This window comes from Mixophyes fleayi, chromosome 3 (genome assembly GCF_038048845.1).
Source record: "Mixophyes fleayi isolate aMixFle1 chromosome 3, aMixFle1.hap1, whole genome shotgun sequence".
Lineage (NCBI taxonomy): Eukaryota > Metazoa > Chordata > Amphibia > Anura > Limnodynastidae > Mixophyes > Mixophyes fleayi.
In genome coordinates this window covers 285,414,296-285,438,071 of record NC_134404.1, presented here as the reverse complement: position 1 = coordinate 285,438,071, position 23,776 = coordinate 285,414,296, and positions in this window count along the sequence as shown.

Genomic DNA, 23,776 nt, shown 5'->3' with positions numbered 1-23,776 from the left:
CATACTCTTTCCCTCTGAGCTCCGTTCACTACCTATCTCAAGCAATCTGTCTCTTTTTATCTCGGCTTCACAGCTCCTCTCCCACCCTCCTCCCTCTTTCCCCTCAGATCTAGCTCCGCCTTTGTTATTTGGCGCATTTTTTTGCCGCTCTTGGCAAGCAAATGTAATTACCTGCAAATCACAGTTATTACTGCATACACTCATTGATAAAACTACATCTCCAAGTAATGGGAACTTAGTTGCAAATTGCGTCAGCCATTTTAGGGTGGACAAACTGCATAATAGAGCCCCAGATTGCACACTAGAGCCCCAGACTGCACTTGAAGAATGCAGAGATAGTTAGATGCTGCAGCAAGTTGCAGAAAAACTGGAATTTTGGTGCAAGAATGTACATGAAGGCTCCAGAAGATTCTTGGCTGGAAGGAGGAGGAGCCAAAAATGGACTGCTCTAGACTAGTGGATGGTTGTTGTGAGTTGTGCTGTGTTATTGCTGGGATCCTGAAGGATCTACACATAAGGAGCCATTGAGTGCTGTTGCTGGACTATTGTCTGATGTTAGCAGGAATCATATGAAGACAGATAAGTTTATGGCTTATTTTGCCTTACTATGTTCAAGTTATAAAAGTGAAACAAGTGAGACATCAAGCTGTATTATTTAAACCTCTGACAGGGACTGTAACATTGCTATTGGGAGTTTATGGTGCTGTCTTAAGAAGGAGGTTTTTCCAGTCTAAGCTGCTGTATTTAAAGTTTATCTGCAAGCTGACGCATTGTGCTAGGGTCATAGGGCCTGATTCATTAAGGAAGTTAAGCAAGAAATTGAGTAAGTTTTCTTACGCAAGTTTTCTGGACAAAACCATTTTGCAATGTAAGGGGTGCAAATTAGTTCATTATTTTGCTCATATGGAAATTACTGACTGTTTTTTTCATGTAGCACACACATACTTGATAGCTTATTTGTATACTGAAATTTTAAGTTGATCTAGGAAAAAAAAAGCCAGTAGTCTCCTTATGTGCAAAATAATAAACTAATATGCACCCTTTGCATTGTAACATGGTTTGTCCAGGGGGAAACTTAAGTAAAAAAAATTAGTACTTTCCTTAAGGAATCAGGACCATAGAGAGAAATCATTTGTCACAAGAGTTTGCCTATATTTTATCAGAAATGTGATCCTATTGTGAAACTGCCTAAAATGGTTGCTGAGGAGAGAATTGCAAGTTGTTTAATTATAAAGTTGCTGGGAGAGATCTGCTTATTCCATTATACGGATTACTAAATGAAGATTGTGTTCCATACGCTGGAAATCATGCATTGTGCAGAATTACTGTTTTTTACACTGAGTGTCAAGCACTGAAGCTTTGCTTTTACCAACAGATTAAAATTTCCCCCCAGGGGTTTTGTCTATTGTAAAGTGGCAGTAGTTTATAGTCATTTCTTCTAAAATATCTAACCTAATAAAATTGGATTAACCCTTGTTGCATCTTTACTGATTTTTGTGTATTAAGTGTATAATTACACTGAAAGTCTATTGTGATTGATTTGTGTAGATAATCTGCTGCAGCAGCACTTTATGCAATTGCCTAATTAACCCTTATGCCACAAACAAAAAAATAAAGCCACAAGTTTATGCAGTCTTAGCCCTGTGTCCTTTATTTTATTTCAACACTACTGTGGGGAGCTTTGCCTCTCTATCATACCACCAGGCCTAAGTAATCCTATCTTACACAACTTCTGGGTTGCCACCATACGCCCTGTTACACAGGTCACACTTACAATCCATTCTGCTTTGAGAGCAGACAGGTCACTAAATATAAGTTAGAGATGGGCGGGTCCGGTTCCCCGAGAACCGAACCCACCCGAACTTTGGGTATTCGAGTACCGAGCTGAGTAGCTCAGTACTCTCCCGCCCGCTCCGAATCCAAATCGAGGCCGAACGTCATCGTGACGTCGTCGGATCTCGTGGCTCGGTTCTCGCGATACTTCAAGATTATAAATACACACCTCCACAGCAATCCATCGCCATTTGACAGAGGGAGAGAGCAGGGTGTAGTCACAGACTGACAGAGAATAAAATATTCTTATTCCAATTGCTGTAACAAAAATCGCTAGAGAAGAGAGGAGGATAGAGGTTTATTTTATTTTTTTAATATTTGGCACTCCCCAGTGCTTTTGGGGTGTCCCCCATAATTGTGCATAAATATTTCTGGCTGTCAAAAGTCATATCTGTCAGCAGTATCTACCAAATAATTTTTAGCACTCCCCAGTGCTTTTGGGGTGTCTCCCATAATTGTGCATAAATATTTCTGGCTGTCAAAAGTCATATCTGACAGCAGTATCTACCAAATAATTTTTAACACTCCCCAGTGCTTTTGGGGTGTCCCCCATTATTGTGCATAAATATTTCTGGCTGTCAAAAGTCATATTTGTCAGCAGTATCTACCAAATATTTTTTAGCACTCCTCAGTGCTTTTGGGGTGTCCCCCATAATTGTGCATAAATATTTCTGGCTGTCAAAAGTCATATTTGTCAGCAGTATCTTACCAAATAATTTTTACCACTACAAGTGCTTTGCGCTCAGAATTTTATTAGCTTTAGAATTACCTCACTTATCTAAGAAACTGGTGGAGCACTAAATTAGGTTATTTTATACCAAAAAAAAATTATTTTTTTCGAAAATAGCAAAACAAAACCAAACAAAACCAAAACACGAAGGTAATCCAGATCCAAAACCAAAACACAGGGGTCAGTGACCATCTCTAATATAAGTATAGGGTAGGGAAAATAAAAAGCAAAGAAAATGCTCTAATGCATCGTTATAAAATCTAGACACGTTTGTTTCTTTTTAACGGAGTAATTGACAATGTCTTCATTTGATCTTTATACATGTATTGCAATGACAGGCAAATATTTAACATAATACATGGCAGTAATGCTCAGTTAAAATGTACATATTCTTTAAAATAAATATCTGATCTAAAAGTGAGAGCAGCAAAAAAATGTACTCATCTAAATTATTTATGTTTTACTAGGTATATAAGCCTAAGGCAATATTTCGTATTTCCTCCATATTTCCCCAGATTTTTCCTTCTGTTTGTTGACAGTCAGTAATCTCTACATGAATAAACAGGTAAAGAGGAAAGGAATAGGACAATATGATTTCAAAATAACTGCTTTTTTCTATTAGTAATCCAGAAATTGCAAATTATATGCTTCCTTTATATGTCAGTAAATGCATATTAGTTGTGATCAACTGTTCTCTCCCCTAAAACTATTACATATGCTGAATTTTTAAAATATGTCAATATCATTAGAACAAATATAATTTTCTTTAAAATTGTAAACAATCTGAAAAGTTATGTACTTGGGAAGAACTGTATACCATTATTATAATGATTTTCATCACTTGTTTATTCACCAGACACTGAGTTATTTTACTACCTGGTAATTGGAATAATATTAGGATGTAAGGATGAAAACATGGCTTGATCTTATGCTTTAAATTATATATTAGTTTCATCATGAATGACTTGAAGACAAAGCGTCAAGCTACAAATTATAGAGCAATAGTTGCATTTAGTCACATCAAAGACCTAAAGTAAACATTTTGTTTGTGGGAAACCTATTCTGAAGAAAAGGATGAAACATTTGCTGGTTCCAACATGCCAAAAACATTTAAAAACAGTTAATCAAAACCAATTTTATGAATTTAAAAAAAAATGCCCGACCCATGGCTTTATCTTTCAATTAACAAATAAATCAGTGTGCTATTTTAATAATCACATCTTACTGGAGTTATTTAACCTTTGACAAATACTGTTAAATTGTTGAGAATTATCAATGTTTTGTTTTTACTAAATTGGTAATGTTTTACATCAATCCAACTCTCTGGACTTGTTTACACCTATTGTTTTTTTCTTGTGTTTTTCACTCATTAATAAACACATGAAAACTGCAATATCCACCACTGCATTCCAAAATTTTTATCAGCACTTTTACAGTTCTAGAACGCAGCATGTCCTATTTCTCAATAGATTGTATTGGTAAAAGTGCGTTGCATGAAAAGCGTTATGCATTTTCCCAGCACGTAACTGTGAATGAACCCTCAAAATTAGAGATGCTCACTGAGCCCCGTGTTTTGGTTTTGGTTTTGGATCTGGATTAAGATTGTGTTTTGGTTTTGGCAAAACCGCCCTCGCGTGTTTTGGTTTTGGTTTTGGATCTGTACTTTTTAGAAAAATAGCTAAAATATGCTAAAATCACATAATGTTGCTCTTTTTTTGTCCCTACATTATTATTAACCTCAATAACACTAATTTTCAGTCATTTGTAGTCAATTTTGATCACCTCACAGGTCACAATGTTATTTTCATACACTTTCGGACAAAGACTGCAGCGAGCTGGCTGGATGCTAAGCGACAGAGCAGCAACACAAACACACGGCAGTTCATAGCATATCTAGGAAACATTGCCACACAGCAGTGGCAGAAAAGAAAAGTGGTGCAAGATGGAATTGTCCTCCCACCCACCCTTATGTAAGATATTGAAAAGGACATGTACAATTTAATAAAGCAAGCACTGCAGTGACTAGAAGTGCCACTTTTGTGACTGATGTGTTTGGTTTGTTTTGGCCCCCACAACACAAGCTACCAATAGCTTAGCTGCCTTAAGCCTAACAGTGCTGTCAATGAACTCTACATTATTAAACCATGTCTGCTCGTGCTGTATCTTTAATCTCCTTCTTCTCTGTGGATACCTCCCTCTCATCCCTGAAGAACTGCCAAACTTATGTAGACACAGGAATGGATATTACAACTGGAGTGGCATCAGATCTGCTTCAGACAGACTGTAACACAGAACATGTAGGCAGCATGGAATCTGTCATGTTGGAATATGCTGCATTGAACAGAGATTTAAACCAATATATAGACGCAGTTGAGGAGGCTGTACCTAAGTTAAAATGTGACCCACCGGATGAGATCCCGGATATAAGAGAGCTTGTACACAAGAGATACACTGCGCTCCAGAATAATAATACAGAGGAGGCCCTGAGGCAGGACGATAAATATGTCCAGTTTAAAGAACAGCTAAGAGACATGAGAAAACAAATGGGTGTGTCACTGGCCCCTGCAGACTAAGCTTTGGAAGATGAAGATGAGGAGATTGCCGTCACCCAGAGCACTCCTATAACACAGTTGGAGATGGTGAACCCAGTAAAAATCAAAGTATGTTGTCACATATATGAGACAGAAGCAATTGAAAGGCTGATTGAAAACAAACTTCAGAATGGTAAATCCGCCAGTTTTCCAAAAATTGGCTGTGATCACTCTAACATGAGTATATCGGATCTTGTTCCAGACAATGCACTAAAAAGAGCCAATGAAATTCACAGCAAAAAGCAAGGTCATCACTGAGCTTCGAATCAGCCCCAATTAAAAAATAAAATAAAATATAGCTAGGTACCTTTGACGTACAGTGCAGATAACAAACACTGCAATACTGATAAAACAAGAGCAAAGTGAAAGGTTTAACTAATACATATACACGTCTGATTAGACATCCATGCTTACATTACTTCTGCAAGCAATGTTGTTCTATGTTAATAAAACTGTTGTTTTTATACCGTTTAAAACAATTAATAATAATCCACGATTCTTTGGATGTTGATAGTTGATAGTAGGATCAAGTGGAGTTAAAGCAGAGGTGTCACTAATTTTGGTCAATTGTTTTACAGTACAGACCAGGGGGTAAATGAATCATACTCCAGTTTGTACAAGTCGCCGGAAATCGGCGAGTTGGCAGCTAAAATTTAAAGCGGCGCTGCCTTGTAAAGGGAAACTTGCCTTTACAAGGCAGCATCGCTTTAAATTTTAGCTGTCAACTCGCCGATTTCCGGCGACTTGTACAAACTGGAGTATGATACATTTACCCCCAGATGTCAAAATATTGTGCATCATCTGCATCATCAATGGGTGTCTTTGAGTTTTGCAAAGCACGCAACAATATATAGCACATGTAGGTAACATTGGCACACAGCAGTAGCTGAAAGGAAAAGTGGTGCAAGATGGAATTGTCCTTGGGCCCTCAGAATCACCCTTATGTTGGATCTTAAAAAGGACATTCATACTTTAACAAACCAAGCACTTCAGCGACAAGGAGTGCCACTTTTGTGGCTGAAGTGCTTGGTTTGTTTGTGCCCCCATAAAACATGCTAACAATGGCCTTAAGGCACCTAAGCTAACAGTGCTGTTAATGAACTCTACTGTGGAAAGATATTGTTGTCATCATCCTCAGCCTCATCGTAAAGGGACTGTCTATTTCTATGCTGTTGTTAAAATAATCCTCATCATCCTTTGGATGTTGATAGTAGGATCAGGTGGAGTTATGGCAAAGGTGTCACGTTTTATGGTCAATTGTTTTAGACCAGACCAGATGTCAAAATGTTGTGCTGAGTCATATGCATCATCCCTGGGGCTCTTGTTAAAGCCAATTTTTTTCCGACCACCAGTAGACTGAGAAACTGAAGGAGGAGATGCCGTCCTGTCACGTAACACTTGAGCTGTTATCTTGCTCACCAGGAGCTCCTTGCATCTCTTGAGATCTGGGTCAGTTGGAAGCAAAGAGAAGACATAGCTCTTAAACCTAGAATCAAGCACAGTCGCCAAAATGTAGTGATCCGATTTCAAGATTTTCATTACTCTTGATCCTGGCGAAGTAAATAAAGTACTTGATCTACAAGTCTGACATACTTAGCGTAATTGCTTGTTTCATCCCCTCCTTCAGTTTCTCAAGCTGCTTTTTCAAAAGTCTAATTAAGGGAATCACTTGGCTCAAGCTAGCAGTGTATGAACTCACTTCACAGGTGACTACTTCGAATGGTTTCAGCACCTTGCACAACACAGAAAGCATTTTCCACTGTGCTTGAGTAAAATACATCCCCCATCCTTTCCCAATGTCATGGCTTGTGGAGTAAGCATGGATGGCATTTCACTGTTCCTCCATCCTGAGAAGCATATACAGGGTGAAATTCCACGTTGTTACCACCTCTTGCTTCAGTTGGTGGCAGGGCAAATTAAATTGCTCCTGTATATGCTGCAATCTCCTACATTCTGTTGCCGAATGCCGGAAATGTCCAGATATTTTACGGGCCACAGACAACATCTCCTGCATATCCCTGTGATTTTTAAAAAAGCTCTGCACCACCAAGTTTATTGAGAGAATGTGATGGAATTCACCCAGCTGTAATACTGTCACAACATTGGTGGCGTTATCAGAAATTACATATCCTGAGGAGAGTCCAAGCTGGATTAGCCATGTTGCAATGACATTGTTTGCTGTATGTCTCTTAATGAAACTGGTGATACATAGAGTAGCCTGCCTCTGAAAAATGTGACCTACTTGGGTGCATGCTGCTGTTGTTCCTGATGGTGAGGGTGAATCACCAAACCAGTGGGCTGTCACAGTCATATAATCTTTAGTTTGGCCAGTTCTGCTTCTCCACATATCTGTGGTTAAGTGTACAGTGGGTAGAATGGCATTTTGTAGCCCAATAAGTACATTTTTATGAACCTTCTGCTAGAGGTGAGGAACAGCTTTCCTAATAAAATTGTGTCGTGATTAGAGATGGGCGGGTCCGGTTCTCCGAGAACTGAACCCACCCGAACTTTGGGTATCCGAGTACCGAGCTCAGCAGCTCGGTACTCTCCCGCCCGTTCCGAATCCAAATCGAGGCCGAACGTCATCGTGACGTCGTCGGATCTCGGGGCTCGGTTCTCGCGATACTTCAACTTTATAAATACACGCCTCCACAGCAATCCATCGCCATTTGACAGAGGGAGAGAGCAGGGTGTAGTCATAGGCTGATTAGAGCAGGGACAGAGAATACAATATTGTTCTTGCAATTGCTCTAACCAAAATCGCTAGTGCAGAGAGGAGGATAGAGGTTTATTTTTTCTTAATATTTGGCACTCCCCAGCGCTTTTGGGGTGTCCCCCATAATTGTGCATAAATATTTCTGGCTGTCAAAAGTCATATCTGTCAGCAGTATCTACCAACTAATCTTTAGCACTCCTCAGTGCTTTTGAGGTGTCCTCCCTAATTGTGCATTAATATTTCTGGCTGTCAAAAGTCATATCTGTCAGCAGTATATACTAAATAATTTTTAGCACTCCTCAGTGCTTTTGGGGTGTCCTCCCTAATTGTGCATTAATATTTCTGGCTGTCAAAAGTCATATCTGTCAGCAGTATCTACCAACTAATTTTTAGCACTCCTCAGTGCTTTTGGGGTGTCCTCCCTAATTGTGCATTAATATTTCTGGCTGTCAAAAGTCATATCTGTCAGCAGTATCTACTAAATAATTTTTAGGACTCCCCAGTGCTTTTGGGGTGTCCTCCCTAATTGTGCATTAATATTTCTGGCTGTCAAAAGTCATAACTGTCAGCAGTATCTACAAAATAATTTTTAGCACTCCTCAGTGCTTTTGGGGTGTCCTCCCTAATTGTGCATTAATATTTCTGGCTGTCAAAAGTCATATCTGTCAGCAGTATCTACCAACTAATTTTTAGCACTCCTCAGTGCTTTTGGGGTGTCCTCCCTAATTGTGCATTAATATTTCTGGCTGTCAAAAGTCATATCTGTCAGCAGTATCTACTAAATTATTTTTAGCACTCCTCAGTGCTTTTGGGGTGTCCTCCCTAATTGTGCATTAATATTTCTGGCTGTCAAAAGTCATATCTGTCAGCAGTATCTACTAAATAATTTTTAGGACTCCTCAGTGCTTTTGGGGTGTCCTCCCTAATTGTGCATTAATATTTCTGGCTGTCAAAAGTCATAACTGTCAGCAGTATCTACAAAATAATTTTTAGCACTCCTCAGTGCTTTTGGGGTGTCCTCCCTAATTGTGCATTAATATTTCTGGCTGTCAAAAGTCATATCTGTCAGCAGTATCTACCAACTAATTTTTAGCACTCCTCAGTGCTTTTGGGGTGTCCTCCCTAATTGTGCATTAATATTTCTGGCTGTCAAAAGTCATATCTGTCAGCAGTATCTACTAAATTATTTTTAGCACTCCTCAGTGCTTTTGGGGTGTCCTCCCTAATTGTGCATTAATATTTCTGGCTGTCAAAAGTCATATCTGTCAGCAGTATCTACTAAATAATTTTTAGCACTCCTCAGTGCTTTTGGGGTGTCCTCCCTAATTGTGCATTAATATTTCTGGCTGTCAAAAGTCATATCTGTCATGCAAAGGATGGTGGAGGGCCTATCAGGGATTAAACTGTATTTTTCATAATTTTCACTAATAATGTTTGGGTGTAATATACACCCAAAGACGAGTGCTCAATTGCTCAAAGAGTCATTGATGGAGAGGAAGGCAAGCAGGCTTGTCTGTAGAATTTCCAGGCAAATTGTGCTGCGTTATATAGGTAACACCCAAAGAGAAGAGCTCCATTGCTCCATTGCTAATTGTAATTGCTGAAATAGAATAAATAGGGCTGACAGTCTTGGTCTAAATCTGCAGTTACATTTTATTGTACCATAGCTCACTGCGAAACTGGAGAGGTGGCAGGGTTTAGTGATAATCTTCCTCCAACAATACTAATTCATCCCAATATCATAGAAGTCTGTGTAGTATGATGTAATTGCTGATAATGGCCTTCCAAAGGGAATGACTAGTTGATTTTAGGGCAGAGCTGTCACGATTTTTGGGCAATTCTTTTACAGCACAGTAAATATCAAAATGTTGAGCGGACTCATCTGCATCACCACTGGGTGTCTTGGAAAAGCAATTTCTTTTACAACAAGCAGTTGCCAGAGAAACTGAAGGAGAAGACATCCCAACAAGATGTTGATAAGTCTGGGATCCTTGCAAAGAAAATAAAGTATTTAATCTACAATTAAAATATAGTTAGCACATTTACTTTGTTTTATTGCACACTATAATTTTATGTAGCACCTTTTCAAAATCTATTATTAAGGCAAGCACTTGACTCAAGCTAACCGTGTCTGCACTTTCTTCACAGGTAACTACTTCGCTGGACTACAGTATATTCCCCTCAAATGCTAGTCTTCTTGCAGCTGCTGCATTCTCCTACATGCTGTTGCAGAAACCAGAAATTGACCCTAAATGTTTATGGACACAAACAGCATCTCCTGCATGTCATTTTTCAAAAGTTCTGTAACACCAAGTTGATAGTGTGTGCAAAACAGGAAATGTGATGGAATTCAACCCCGCTGTAATGCTGGACCAATATTGGGGTCGTAATCAGAAATGACATATCCTCAGGAGACTCCAAGCAAGATTAGCCATCTTTCAATGACATCCCTTAGTTTTTGGAACAGTTTCTCAGCTGTTTGCCTCTTAGTGGAGCTGCTGATACACAGAGTAGCCTACTTCTCAAAAATGTGATGTACCTGGGTACATGCTGCTGCTGTCCATGCTGGGGAAGGCGAAAGACCAACCCAGTGGGCTTTCACAGTCATATAATCTTTTGTTTGCCCAGTTACGCTTGTACACATATCTGTGGTTAAGTGTACAGTGGGTAGAATACCATTTTGTCACCCAATAATGACATTTTTAGGAACTTTCCGGTACAGGAGAGAATAAGCTTTTCTAGTAAAATGGTATAGTGATGACATTTGCTAACAGGGACATAACACCTCAATTAAATGTCTTAAACCAACTGTATTAATAGTGGACATTGGACACAGATCTAACACTAGCATAGTACCCAGGGCATCTGTGATCCGCTTTGCGACTGGGTGACAGGTTTCATTCTTGCTTACTCTTGCAGAGGATTGTTTAACTGCCAATTGTTGGGGGGGAAGATTGCAGGTGCTGGGATGTAGATGAGAGAAGGGAGGTAGATTATGCTGGAATGCTTGTTTAACTCGCTGAAAAATGACGAAACATGGATGAGGATCCCAGATGGTTAAGGTCCCTACCTCTACTGAGTGTGGCTTTCAAAATGCTACAAATGGATAGACAACTCTTGCCAGGATTCGTGTAAAAATAATTCCACACTTAAGAGGTGGATTTTTGGTCTTATGCCCAGGCATGACAATGGCCTTTTTGTTATCACTGGCAAGAACTGCAGCAATTTTACTTTTCAAGTGTATGAAAATCATATTGTGACATAGGAGGTGTTCAAAATTGAATAAAAAATGACTGGAAATTAGTGTTACTGAGGTTAATAATAATGTAGCTACAAAATAATACCTAAATTTTGTTATTTTAGCACCAATAAATGTAATATTTATAACAAATTGCAAAACAAAACCAAACAAAACCAAAACCAAAACCAAAACACGCAATGGCGGTTTTGCAAAACCAAAACCAAAACCAAAACACGACGGTAATCCAGATCCAAAACCGAATCCAAAACCAAAACACGGGGGTCAGTGACCATCTCTAGTCGTAATGGAATTTGGTAAGAAGGACACAAGACCTCAATTAACTGTCTAAAACCAGCTGCATTAATAGTGGATATTGGACACAGATCTAATACTAGCATAGTCGCCATGGCGTCTGTGATCCGCTTTGCGACTGGGTGACAGCTTTCATACTTGCTTCCTCATGCAAAGGATTGTTTAACAGTCAATTGTTGTAAACTACTAGTAGTCTTCTTCTTGGTCTGCTTCTGGGATGAAGATCTACCCCCAGCAGCAGCAGCAGCAGTGGGACGCTCAAGAATTCTTCTGAGGATTCCAGGATAGTGGAGTGTCACGAACAACACTCACCTTTGCCTACGTGATGCGTATGTGACAAAGGGTTAACCAAAAACAACCACCTGTCTGTCTAAAATGATTAAATCCTTCCCTATCTATGTCAACCACTAGCTTTTCTGTACCAACTATGCCATCACCAAGGTTTTTTTTAATGAAGAGCTGACACTCCTATTTAGGAAGCCTTCGGTTCTCTCTTAGAATTAATCTACCACTATTTACTTTAATCAGAGTTAACATAAACCACAATGTCCCCCTCTTTTCATTTAAGTAGCGTTTTGACCAAACTGTTGCATGAATTCGTAAGACTTGAGCTTAGTAAGTGTAATTTAATATGGAAAATTAAGCCACAATGCTTATGATAAAACAGTTAATAAAATGACCTACAAATATAATGCAATTGTTTCTTATAAAATAAAAAGGATAAAACACAGAATTGATAACTCACATATATTCTAGTTTCTGGTGGTGGGAGAAGCAGGAAAATGGGACACTCTTCAATATCAGATTGACTCCCAAAAAGTGAACAATTTCTTACAGTCACAGTGCAGTGTTAAAACCAAGCTGCAGGGCCCACAGCCCCCCTTCCTGGGTTGTCAGAACTAAACAGCTTTTGTGAATGCAAAGTAAGGTGTACAAACATGATTTTACCTCCACACAACAGGTCATAAGTTCCCCTTCATCTGTATACCACACATGCCCCTGGTAAGCATGATATTGGAGAAAATGATATGATATTTTCATGTGACCCTATTCAGCTTGAATTTGTAATTCACATATAACTCTGTCTGTGCAGTCAGTATGTCTGGGTTTCTCAGATGGGTGATAGATATCACTGTCCTGAAAGAGATATTTTCAAAGGTTTTCACTTGCGAACTGCCATAAATGATACAAGGTTCTACAATGAATCCAGGCTCTTATCTACCAGCAACCTCTGGATAGCTTAACATAAACAAACAACATTGATTTAAACAGCTCCTCTGAGCCATGTCACACTCTTTCTAGGAATTAATTCACAAACACATATTTGCAGATTTATATGCCTAAAAATTAGCTTGCACATGACATGGAGGAGTCATCTAGCCTTAGCAACTTGGATGCAGGACTAACTCCAATCGCTACTGAGGATATTGATGAGGAAGGTGTTGTGGGTGTAGATTGCAGATGCCAGAATCTAGCTGAGAGAAGGGACCTAGCTGATGCTGGACTGCTTGTTGTTATTTTTTTAGTATGAGTTTCAGATTGCCATGAACTTGCTTCAAATGGCGTAACATGGATGAGGTTCCTAGATGGCTGAGGTCCCTACCTCTACTGACTGTGGCTTTACAAACACTACAACTGTTATCAGGATTTGGGTAAAAATAATTTCACACATAAGATGTGAATTTTTGGTCTTATGCCCAGGCATGACAATGGCCTTCTTCTTATCACGTGCAAGAACTGCTTCCGCTGGTGCAGGACTTACACATAAACATCATCCTCATTAGTGCCGTCATCAGCTACACAAATATCCCCCTCATCCTGTTGAAATTCCAAAGTGGCATCCTTAATTTGTGTATCACCGGCTACACTTGGGCTGCTCATCCACACATCTGCAGAAATGCTGAAAGGAGGCTTCTTTATGGGTACAGTATCAGAATGGTCAGTCTTACACATAGAACTCGTGGATAGAGTCTCCTCAGGGATTTGTGTAATTTCTGAATCTGAACATACATTTTCTTCTGATGTCTTACTGTTTTCTTCCAGCTCGGCTTTTACGCGTAAAAGTATTTGATTCATAATGACAAGGTCATGACTGAACTTACAAGAAGATGCCTCAATGACAGTTGCAGAACTAGCAATCATAGAGAAAGGCAAAAGCCTCATTCTTTCCTTGCCACTGCGTGTGTAGAAAAGCATGTTGGCAATTTTGCTTGGATTACAGGTCTTTTTTTCTTTACCAAGGTAAAAGGTGTTTTTTCTACATTTTTGTTTCCCTATTTTGTTACACTGTGCACTTTAACATAGGCTTTAGCAGATAATGTAGAGGGATTACTATCATCATGACTGGTGCCAGCAGCTGCTTGGTGCTCCCGGTCTTCTGTTTACTGCTGTGAATCCATTTTAATAATACAGTTGTTATGATCCCTAGTGCATTCACGAAGCAACAATGGAAGTATAAAGCAAAATGTCTTTATTCAGGCAAATACATAAACAAGGATAACTCAAATCTACAGAAAAGAACAGGTTCCAAATAGTGACTGTACAGTTAAATGGCAGGAACAGGTAATATAAGTTACTCCAGTCCAAGGAGGCATGAGGCTGTCCAGGGAAGCAGACAGAGTCCAGGGATCAAGCAGAGATCAGGTTAACAGAATCCAAATATTCAGGCAGAGATCAGGGTCAAAAGCGAATAAGCAAAGTCCAAAAGTCAAGCCGAAGGTCAGGGCAACAGGCAAACGAGCAGGGTCCAGGAATCAAGCCAAGGGTCACAACAGAAGATCAAGCAGCAATGGAGCAAACACAGGAACAGGGGGAAACCAGCAGCAGCTAGGAATAAACAGATGAACTGCACAGAGCACAGCTTGAGGCAGGTATTTGAAGCAGTGCTACAGGTGCAGTTCTAATTAGGCATCAGGCAAGGAGATTAACTCCTTCAGGCATGTTGAAGAGTTCAGGAACAGAACAGCAGCACGTCTGGTGGTATGAGGTACTTCTGCTAGATACAAAGAATAGGCAGAGTTGTAACAACAATTCAATGTGACTGCAAATTTTGAAGAACACTAACAGCCCTATTATTTCTATTTCAGCAACGACAATTAGCAATGGAGCAATGGACCTCTCCTGTTTCTGAGTGGGCTATAATAACAGAGTACAATGTGACTGCAGATTTTGAAGAACACTGACAGTTCTATTATTTCTATTTCAGCAATGACAATTAGCAATGGAGTAATGGACCTCTCCTGTTTCTGTGTTTCAGATGAATGTCACTGGAGACTTTTAAGAAAACTGCCACCTCCTCTTCTTTCTGTTTTAGATATGACTGCACTATAGGCTGCCAAGAACCATGCTATCCCTTCTGTGTCTCTCTGTGAAATGGCGCTGGATCAATGTGCAGGGCGGTACTTATAGAATCCAAAACTCGCAAGATCCAACGATGCACTGATGACATTTTGCCTCGTTTTCACTTCCGAGGGCACGTGAAAGTACCGAGCCGATCCGGTGAAGTTTGGGTGAGCTCATCTAAAGGTGAAGTCATCTAAAAGAGCCTGCGTGCCAGGAGAACATACTTTTCTGTGCATGCTTTGACCAATCACAAAATGCATCTGCATTATTATAGAAGCTCATTATATATTAATTATGGAACGGAAGTTCCATTTGCGTGGCGTATTTCACTTAAAATTGCTCTACACATGCTCAGTAGCTGACTATACGCCAGTGAACGCAAGTGCATGCAATTCATATTCGCAAGTAAATGACACTTCCGACAGCCTACAAATTCATGGGCGGAACGGGGAAGGGGCATAGGCATGAAGGCAATGTACAGCAAGGGCGTGCCAAGGTTGAAAGCATGCAGCAGTGTTTGATTCAAGCTCTGGGCATCTCTAAGGTACATCATTTTCAGCTGTATCACTTGCATCAGCTACAGGGCAGGTTCAAGTGCTGATTGATAGTGATGACGTACATGTATGGTTGCCACAACATGTGTTTGCAATTAAGAGCAACTGTAAAACGTAATTTTATATACAGTGGCATTGAGAGCATCTCGATAAATATATTTGGTGAAATAAATAAAAAAGTTTTTTCAATATCTTTTTCTTAATGATTATATTATTAACAGGTGACAATAATTGAATACTGTTTTTTCTCTGTACGTTCTGCTGGGACTTTATATTGCACATATGTATTGTTCGTATCATGCCATGTGTCTGTCTCAAAACGGAGAGCACCTTATATGCAGAGCGCACCTAGACCCGTATTCAACAAGAGACGGTTCTTCAGATCTGCTTGTAGCTCAATATGGATGTGCGAATGCCCAAATTACATGTGTTTTTAAAATTACACACATTGCGTTCATTTTTCATGCCTTAATGAATCATGCCCTATGTTCATGACAGCTGCTTTAAAATACAGTGAATATTCAGTAGGTGAAAATTACAAGGTAAGTGTTTGTTTCCTACAGTAGGACACTTGCTATGGTTGCTTATTAAAAGCTTTTTTTAAATAAACCAAAAAACTTCTGGCTTTCAATTCAATGTTTTTTAGTTTCCACCATGTGCTTATTTGTTTTTACTAAAATGAAATTAGTGAAAATGTTCTGTTTTTCATTATAAGCACTTATTCTGAATTTGCAAAATTAGGCCTGCTGAAATAATTTTCTGAAATAAAAAACTGTGGGGTAGATTTATCAAACCTTCCAAAAAGAAAAAGTGGACATGGATGTGTTGCCAATAGCAACCAATCAGGTTCTAGCTATCGTTTATCTAGTACATGCTATGGGCAACACTTACACTTTTCCTTGTTAGATGTTTGATAAATCTATCCCTGTGTATGCATTTGGTGTTGTGCACTTGTTTTTATAAACATCCCCCTGTATGATGAAGGAGGAGCTCTGACTAATAGTGTGCAAGGTAAATGCCACACATTTTAAAAAGAGACATTAACTAGTTTTTAGGACACATAATATATAGTACTTTATTTTACGTCCATTAGCTAAGGTCATTAGGAATCTATAGGGGCAGAAACAGGTGAGACCTTTGAAAGTCATCAGAGACTCAAATAAGACTCCCCTATACTGATAGAGTCAATGCAAACTGGATGAATTAATAGCATTAGTATCAACATTGATCAATAGTAATGCAAGATTGCATTCCTACCTTCCATCAGGGAAGCTACAGGCGATGTCACCGGTATGTCCTATGACAATATGATAGTACTTTGTATTGCACAAACACTGCTCAGATTTAAACTATGTTTGTAGACTTCCTTACCTCGAAACATTGAGACATGCAGGATCGGGACAAAATAAGCCCTGCTCTGATAAGCCCAAACCCTGTCCAGATCCACTCAGTGCCCACTTTTGGACGAAACTCTGCACACTTCCACGTAAGCTCCACCCCTTTCTTGAACTGTAATTTAATGCTGCCAAAATTGGGAAAGCAGGGAAATATGCACTTCGCAAAGCCAAGAACCAAACAAACTGGTTTTTGTATCCACCGACTATGATCGAGGTTTGTATGGATGGAGGGTTGTGTAGGAACAAATCCCCCATCTCCGTTGATGAAATTTAGAAACTTCAATATGTGTTATAAAGCACCACTAGGTATGGTTTTGGAACTAGTGCGCATGTGTGGGGGTCACTACCCCGGGTACCAACCAGGGCGGTTCCCCTGTTACCCACTGAAGGTACTCACCTGATCCCGAGGGACTGCTATGGAAGGTGTTACTCTCTCCGGCTACAGCAATTCCACCCCCATTCTTTGTGGAGTTCGCTCCCCTCCTCCTCTTGCAGACAAGACAAAGAGAGAAATGTTCCCCCGAGGGGGAAGGAAAGGGGCTGTCCGTGGCTACAACCAGGAATGGAGACAAATGCTCGATTACGCCTGTCATCACCCCGTGTTACTCTGGCCTGGACACGGGGGCTACGAGTGTTCAGAACAGAGAACGTTCTCGCCCGAACTCTCGACTCACCAGTGATGAGGGCCACCCAGCGGATTGAGTGACAGGGCTACACTTGCCAGCAAAGCGTCGCCGGATCTGGTGGTTCCCACCTGGAACTGTCAGTGCACTGCCGGAACTCAGGTGAACTACACCCTACCCCACGAGACACGGCCTGCCCTGGAACCGTCAGGCTAACCTGCTGGAACTCAGAACAGGCACCCAAATGGAACCGCAGGAAGCTCCCCCAGAACTCACAAGGGCTGTGTTGCAATGCCAGTGAGGAACCCAACCACTACCGCTGGAACCTACGAGGACTCACCGGGCGGGAGGACTACCGTGTGGCTTTTCTTCTGGCGTGGTGCTTGGCCCGTTCTTTTTGCCCCTTTCAGGCCCAGCTTGCGGCCAGAGAACGGACCAAACACCAGAGCCTCTCTCCAACGGGACGCTAACTTCCTGCTCCTGGAGAGGAAACACAACCCAACCCCACAACCTGCATATGCACACACCAATACACTACCACCAGTCCCACAACAATACAGTACACAATGCCCACAACAATAGAGTACCAGTGCCCACAACAATACAGTTCACAATGCCCACAACAATACAGTACCAATGAACACTATGCCTTCCTACTCTGCCCGGACCTGCTGAGTGCCCTAGAAGAATGATGGGCCTAGTACCCTGTCCTAACTAGGGGCCTACCTGGCTGAGGGCCTTGTGCCCTGCCTGTGGGGCTGAGCCCCTTACCTGGCAACAGGCCAAACGCCCAAACCTAACTAACAGCCTTGTTGTTACAAGCCACTGCGGTACGCCGCATCCTGGCGTGAGGTAGCAGCCAAGCACATGCATTAGTTACAATGCACTGTTATCTTTGTGGCATAGAGTAGGAGGGTATAGGGCCATCCTCCAACTCCAGGGGGAGCTCTCGCATGATTCTATTTGTCATTTATACATGTTCCTGGTTTGTGATATGACCAATGATAGTTCTAAGCTAGTAATTAATTAGCAGCCTCCTGAGGCTGATTGTCAGCCCTGTCCTCCTCCTTTCTGATTTGTCCTTCATAATATTTATGGAAGTGAGGACTGGGCCTCACTGCCGGTTATAGTTCCTGCTCTGTGCATACTTACCTGCTCCCTGCTCTGTTCCTCTTCTCCTCCTTTGGATTGATCTTGCCGTGTATGACCTTGGACCGTGTACTGGACTCTGCTATATTGCCTGTGACCTTGATCTCTGCCTGTTACCTGGATTGATTGTTTGCCGCCAGCCCTGACCTTTTGCCTGGACTTCACCACCGCTGCCCGCTGTATCCCTTGACCTCGGCCTGTTTGGACTTTGCTATTCTTCCACCTGACCCTCGCCTGCTCTGTGGTAGGGTTATAAACTTGTACTACTTTGTGGTTAAGACCTGTGGGCATCCGAGTACCTGTGAGCACATTCAGCTCTACGGGAAAGGCGGCTGCTATAGGTGAAGACCTCTGTGATCAGTTCTACAAGTTTATGACACTTGCCGTCAGCCCTAACACTTGTGCCCTGCTGTACCTAACTAAGGGCCTTGTGCCCTATTGTGAGGCTGAGCCCCTTACCTACACAGTGGGCCCACAGCCCAGTACTACCGACTAAGGGCCTTGTGCCCTGCATCTGGGGCTGAACTCCCTACCTGCAGCTATGGGCCTAAGCCCGATAATAGCCTACAGTTGCCACCCCAAACTGCGCCTCAGGCCTGGTGCCTGCTGTGCGGCTCGGGCCTTGTGCCCGGTGAAAGCTTTATCCCATAGAAGAAGGTCTAGAGGTCTAGTGTGCGGGCGTGGGAGAGGTGGAGCCCCAGAGACCTTACCTGGTCCTGGGATCCCTCTGGTTACTTCGGTGTACGTTCTCTTCTGGCCTTCCATGGACGGCCGCCGGGACTCTTCCCCTCTTCCCTGCACCGCCAGGTCTTCAATAGACAGAGTAGCTGTCTCTTTGATCGCCGCCGTCGACTGAACTCCCGGGTGCCGACGTGGGCGTCTTAATTAGACGCCAGCGCGTCAACGCCTGATGACGCCGCGCTGCATCATCACGCTCACGCCGCCACAAACCCGGATTGGCTCGCGGCGAACCACTGTTTAAATGGGCGGTCGTGGAGCGCCTATTGGCTCCCCGACCTGGCGACATGCGCCGCGGCTGTCACACATGCTCAGAATTAACAAAGCATAGTATGTGCAAAAAAATTGCGTTCAACACAACATGAGCCCCATGATGTTATGAAACTTATTTTTTTTTACTTAGTTGATGCAGCTAATTAGATAAACTGCAGAAAAAATATATGCACACCCTGTATTGTATTCCAGACAGGGGTGAAATCTGATAGAAAATAAAAATGGGGCTTTTCATAAACAATACCTAGAAAACAAGACTTATTTGTAAATTGGTGCTAGTTTGTCAACACTGCACAACTCCCTTGAAAAACATCCCTGATAGCTAGCTATAATGTTAATATATTTCTATATACATAGGAAATAGGCTAGCAAGTTACAGCTGGATTTTCCTTGCATATTGGAGTCAATAACTGGTTCTAAGATTGAAGATTAGGAACGAAGGTTAGTGTGATAGGTTTTTTATCACACGGTAGAGCTGATCTATTTAATTAGTTAGTAGCAAGGGCACAGAGAAAAATGTACTAGTTTCAATGAAGGAAGTCTCCATCTGTTAACTCCAGAATAAAGTGATTACCAATGAGTACTGTCAGGGTGAAGGGTATTACGTACTATAACTGTCTTATGTTTAGAACATCAGATTAAGGGGCTTTCACTTAAAAGGGCACCTGTCACATACTCAAAGTGGAAGCAGAATTATCTAGCAATATCACATCATATTCTGACATTTCTCAGGTTAAGTTAACATTTAAACCAAAATAAATGTAAAATATTTTAAATAAAATGAAATCACTTTGTGAAAGCAAATCTTGGCAAAACTAAAATAAGAGAAAATACAAAAAAAAAAGTTTATGCCATAGGCTATAGAAGGGAAGTGGAAAAAATGTGTATTGGAAAACTTACACACTACAGATAGTGTCTTCAAAAGGTATGCACCTGTTCTGTAGTTATATATGACTTATGCATAAAATATGTTGCTAAGTGTAAATGCTTCACAAATTGTTCTTGTGACATAAGGAATTTGTAGCTGAAATAATTTATTCGAATGATGAATATTCATATAAGCAACAATTTACACATTTAGAAGACTACAGTAGATGAGGCAATATACAATACAGATGAATAAACACAGTCCAGTGATAGGCATTGAAAAGATTAAGTAAGAGGTTTTGGTCCAAAGGGCTTACAATCTAATCAGACTTACAGAAGCAGAAAGAGAGTGCATAAAAGTTTAGTGCATATTTTACATCAACATGGACCACAATATTGTACTTGTTTAGGGCCTGATCACCCAATAGACTAATCAGCCTGCAGCCTGGGTTTTTTTTTACCTTTTTTTTAATTGCGTGCTCCACGACTGTCTAAGTTTATTGTGAGCTCTAACTTACGGTTTGGATTGACCTTGGGCTGTATGCTTTTGGTGTTTAATGCACCTATACAGTGTAATATCAATATTTATTTTATATTAATATGAGTTCCTGAATGTAATTGAGTAGTACGTCATTTTACAACCATTTTTTAACAAGTGCACCAAATGGTCCCTTCCAGCTGTGCAGTTAGGAAATGAAAAAGTTAAAAACAGAACACAACAAGAGGAATCTATTTAGCAAGACTGAATTCAATGTAGCCCCTTAGGCTGCTGACCTGAAATAACTAAGCTATTAACTTATTTCTAGCTCTCTAGATTTTGGAAGCAGAGAAACACAAGACACGGTTTAAAAACTCAATCATGGACATTGCAGCTTCTTATTGGTCCTTCTGCTCACACAACCGTGCAGCCATTGTAAAGTGGTGAACCAAAGCTTTAAACATCAACCACATATATATATATTTGCAATTAATATAATATACAGTCATGGCAAAAACAATTGAGAATGAAACAAGTATTGGTTTTCACAAAGTTTGCCGCTGCAGTGTTTTTAGACCTTTTTGTCAGATGTTGCTATGATATACTGAAGTAAAATTTCAAGCATTTCATAAGTGGCATAGACTTTTATTGACAATTACCTTAAGTTTATGCAAAAGAGTCAATATTTTCAGTGTTGACCGTTCTTTTTGAAGACCTCTGCAATTCGCCGTGGCATGCTGTCCATCAACTTCTGGGCCACATACTGACTGATGGCCGCCCTTTCTTGCCTAATCAATGCTTGGAGTTTGTCAGAATTTGTGGGTTTTTGTTTGTCCACCCACCTCTTGAGAATTGATCACAAGTTCTCAATGGGATTAAGGTCTGGGGAGTTTCCTGGCCATGGACCCAAAATTTTGATGTTTTGATCCCCCGAGTCACTTAGTTATCACTTTTGCCTTATGGCAAGGTGCTCCATCATACTGAAAAAGGCATTGTTCGTCACTAAACCGTTCTTGGATAGTTGGGAGAAGTTGCTCTTGGAGAATGTTTTGGTACCATTCTTTATTCATGGCTGTGTTCTTAGGCAAAATTGTAAGTGGCTGATGCTGCTTATGGTCCCAAAGAATTTGCTTGGTCCTTGATGTAACTGAAGTGAGAAACATACAGACATTTCTGTTGCAGATAGGTATGGATAAAATCTTTCCTGTTTCATTGATAGTAGTTAGTAAGAAGCAGCTTGTCAGCGGTGCTTGTCTGTATAATAATGCTGCAGCATGTGTCTCCGACAGGCGGTCATGTGATAATTTCCTCGAACAGCTGTGCCGGGAGCAGCCTATGATTGGAGCAGCCGCCGCGATCTTGCTGATGAGAGTGATGAGAGTGGCTGTGTGACTGATTAACTTGTATTCACAAGCCGGTGGTAATTCCTACATAAATTATTGAATTTTAAAAATAGGGGCTCTTAAAAACTTATGGTGATATGAAAAGTCAAACATAAAAGAGTCTTATCCAATGTGTTTCAACCATGCTATAGGTAGAATTCCTCAATGAAAAATGTGTAATTGAACAGACGCCTGAGAATTTGTCTGTACTCAGACTAGGTTGTGTCTCTGAAATTGGACTGGTGCACAAAGCTGAGTGGCCTGATTAGGTTCCTTCGCAAGAGAGGAAAAGAACTGATGCAGATGGTGGTTGCTGAGTGTTCAGGAAAATGCTAAATATGAATGGCACTGGAGACTGACAAGAAGTCAAGGGTAGCAAGACACTGATAGATTAGCAGGAGAAACCAGACGGGAACCAGAGTGCTGGACAGAGCTGGAACCAGAGTACTGGACAGACAGGGACTGGACTGGGAACGAAATACAGACTGCGCTGTCTGTGCAGAAACTACTGTATAGACTGCAGACTGCTAGAAACCAGTTTGGCCTCTAAAGAATCAACATTGCACTGGCAACAGGTTAGGGTTCCAGGAAGTCATTTTATAGTAACTGCTATCCCTTGATTGGAGGTTGCGGTAAGCTGAGTTGAAGCAGCAATCTGATTGGCTGAGAGGGATCAGGTGAGTGGATCCAAGATGGCGGTACCCAGGCACTGGTTTTGGAGGGAACTCTGGAGTGGAGACTGCTATCTTGTGATTAAAGGCTGCAGTCAGCTGTGCTACAGCAGCACTCTGACTTTCTGAGAGGGAGCGAATCCAAGATGGCAGCACCCATGCACTAGTTTTAGAGGTATCTCTGGAGTGGAGATAGACAGGGCAGCATCCTGCAGAGAGATCTGAGACCAGCAGAGCCTGTGGACCGCAAGGACAGCCAAAAAAACCAGCGGAGGGGTAGGTAATAGGATCTGGGAGTCTGGTGCGTGACAGAACCTAATAAAGGCTACTAGGGTGTGACCTTCCTTAATTAACCAATTATAGAAGTCTGGATGCATTTGGATGTATTTGATTGGCACATTTGATCCATGGATGTACTAATAGCATAATCATTTATGCAGAATCAACACAATTAATAATCTTTTTGGGCACTAGGCCTGTGCAGCAGCAGTGGGTTTAAGGTCCTGTGTAATTAGGTGAGTGGAGGTTAATTAATATTTCTTTCTTTGAACACATTTGTTCCATTTCAAGCTTAGCCTGTGGCACCAGTAATTTCAGGTTTAGTCTACAACAGCATTTAATTGCAGGAGGTACCCTGTCACGTAGGACCGCACCCCGGCTGTCCCCACTGTATTGTATTCAGGTAGACATTGTGTGGTTTTCACTGTACTGTATTGTGTGTATTTATCTCAAGTATTTTACCTTTCAGGGTCCAGAAGCCAGGCACCCATTAAAGGTAGACTTTTGTTATTTATATTCCCTGTGTCTGCATTTGGTGATTTGTGTTTTTTTTAAGTATGAGGTTTGAGTTAGGGCAGTACAGGACACCTAGTGCTAAGA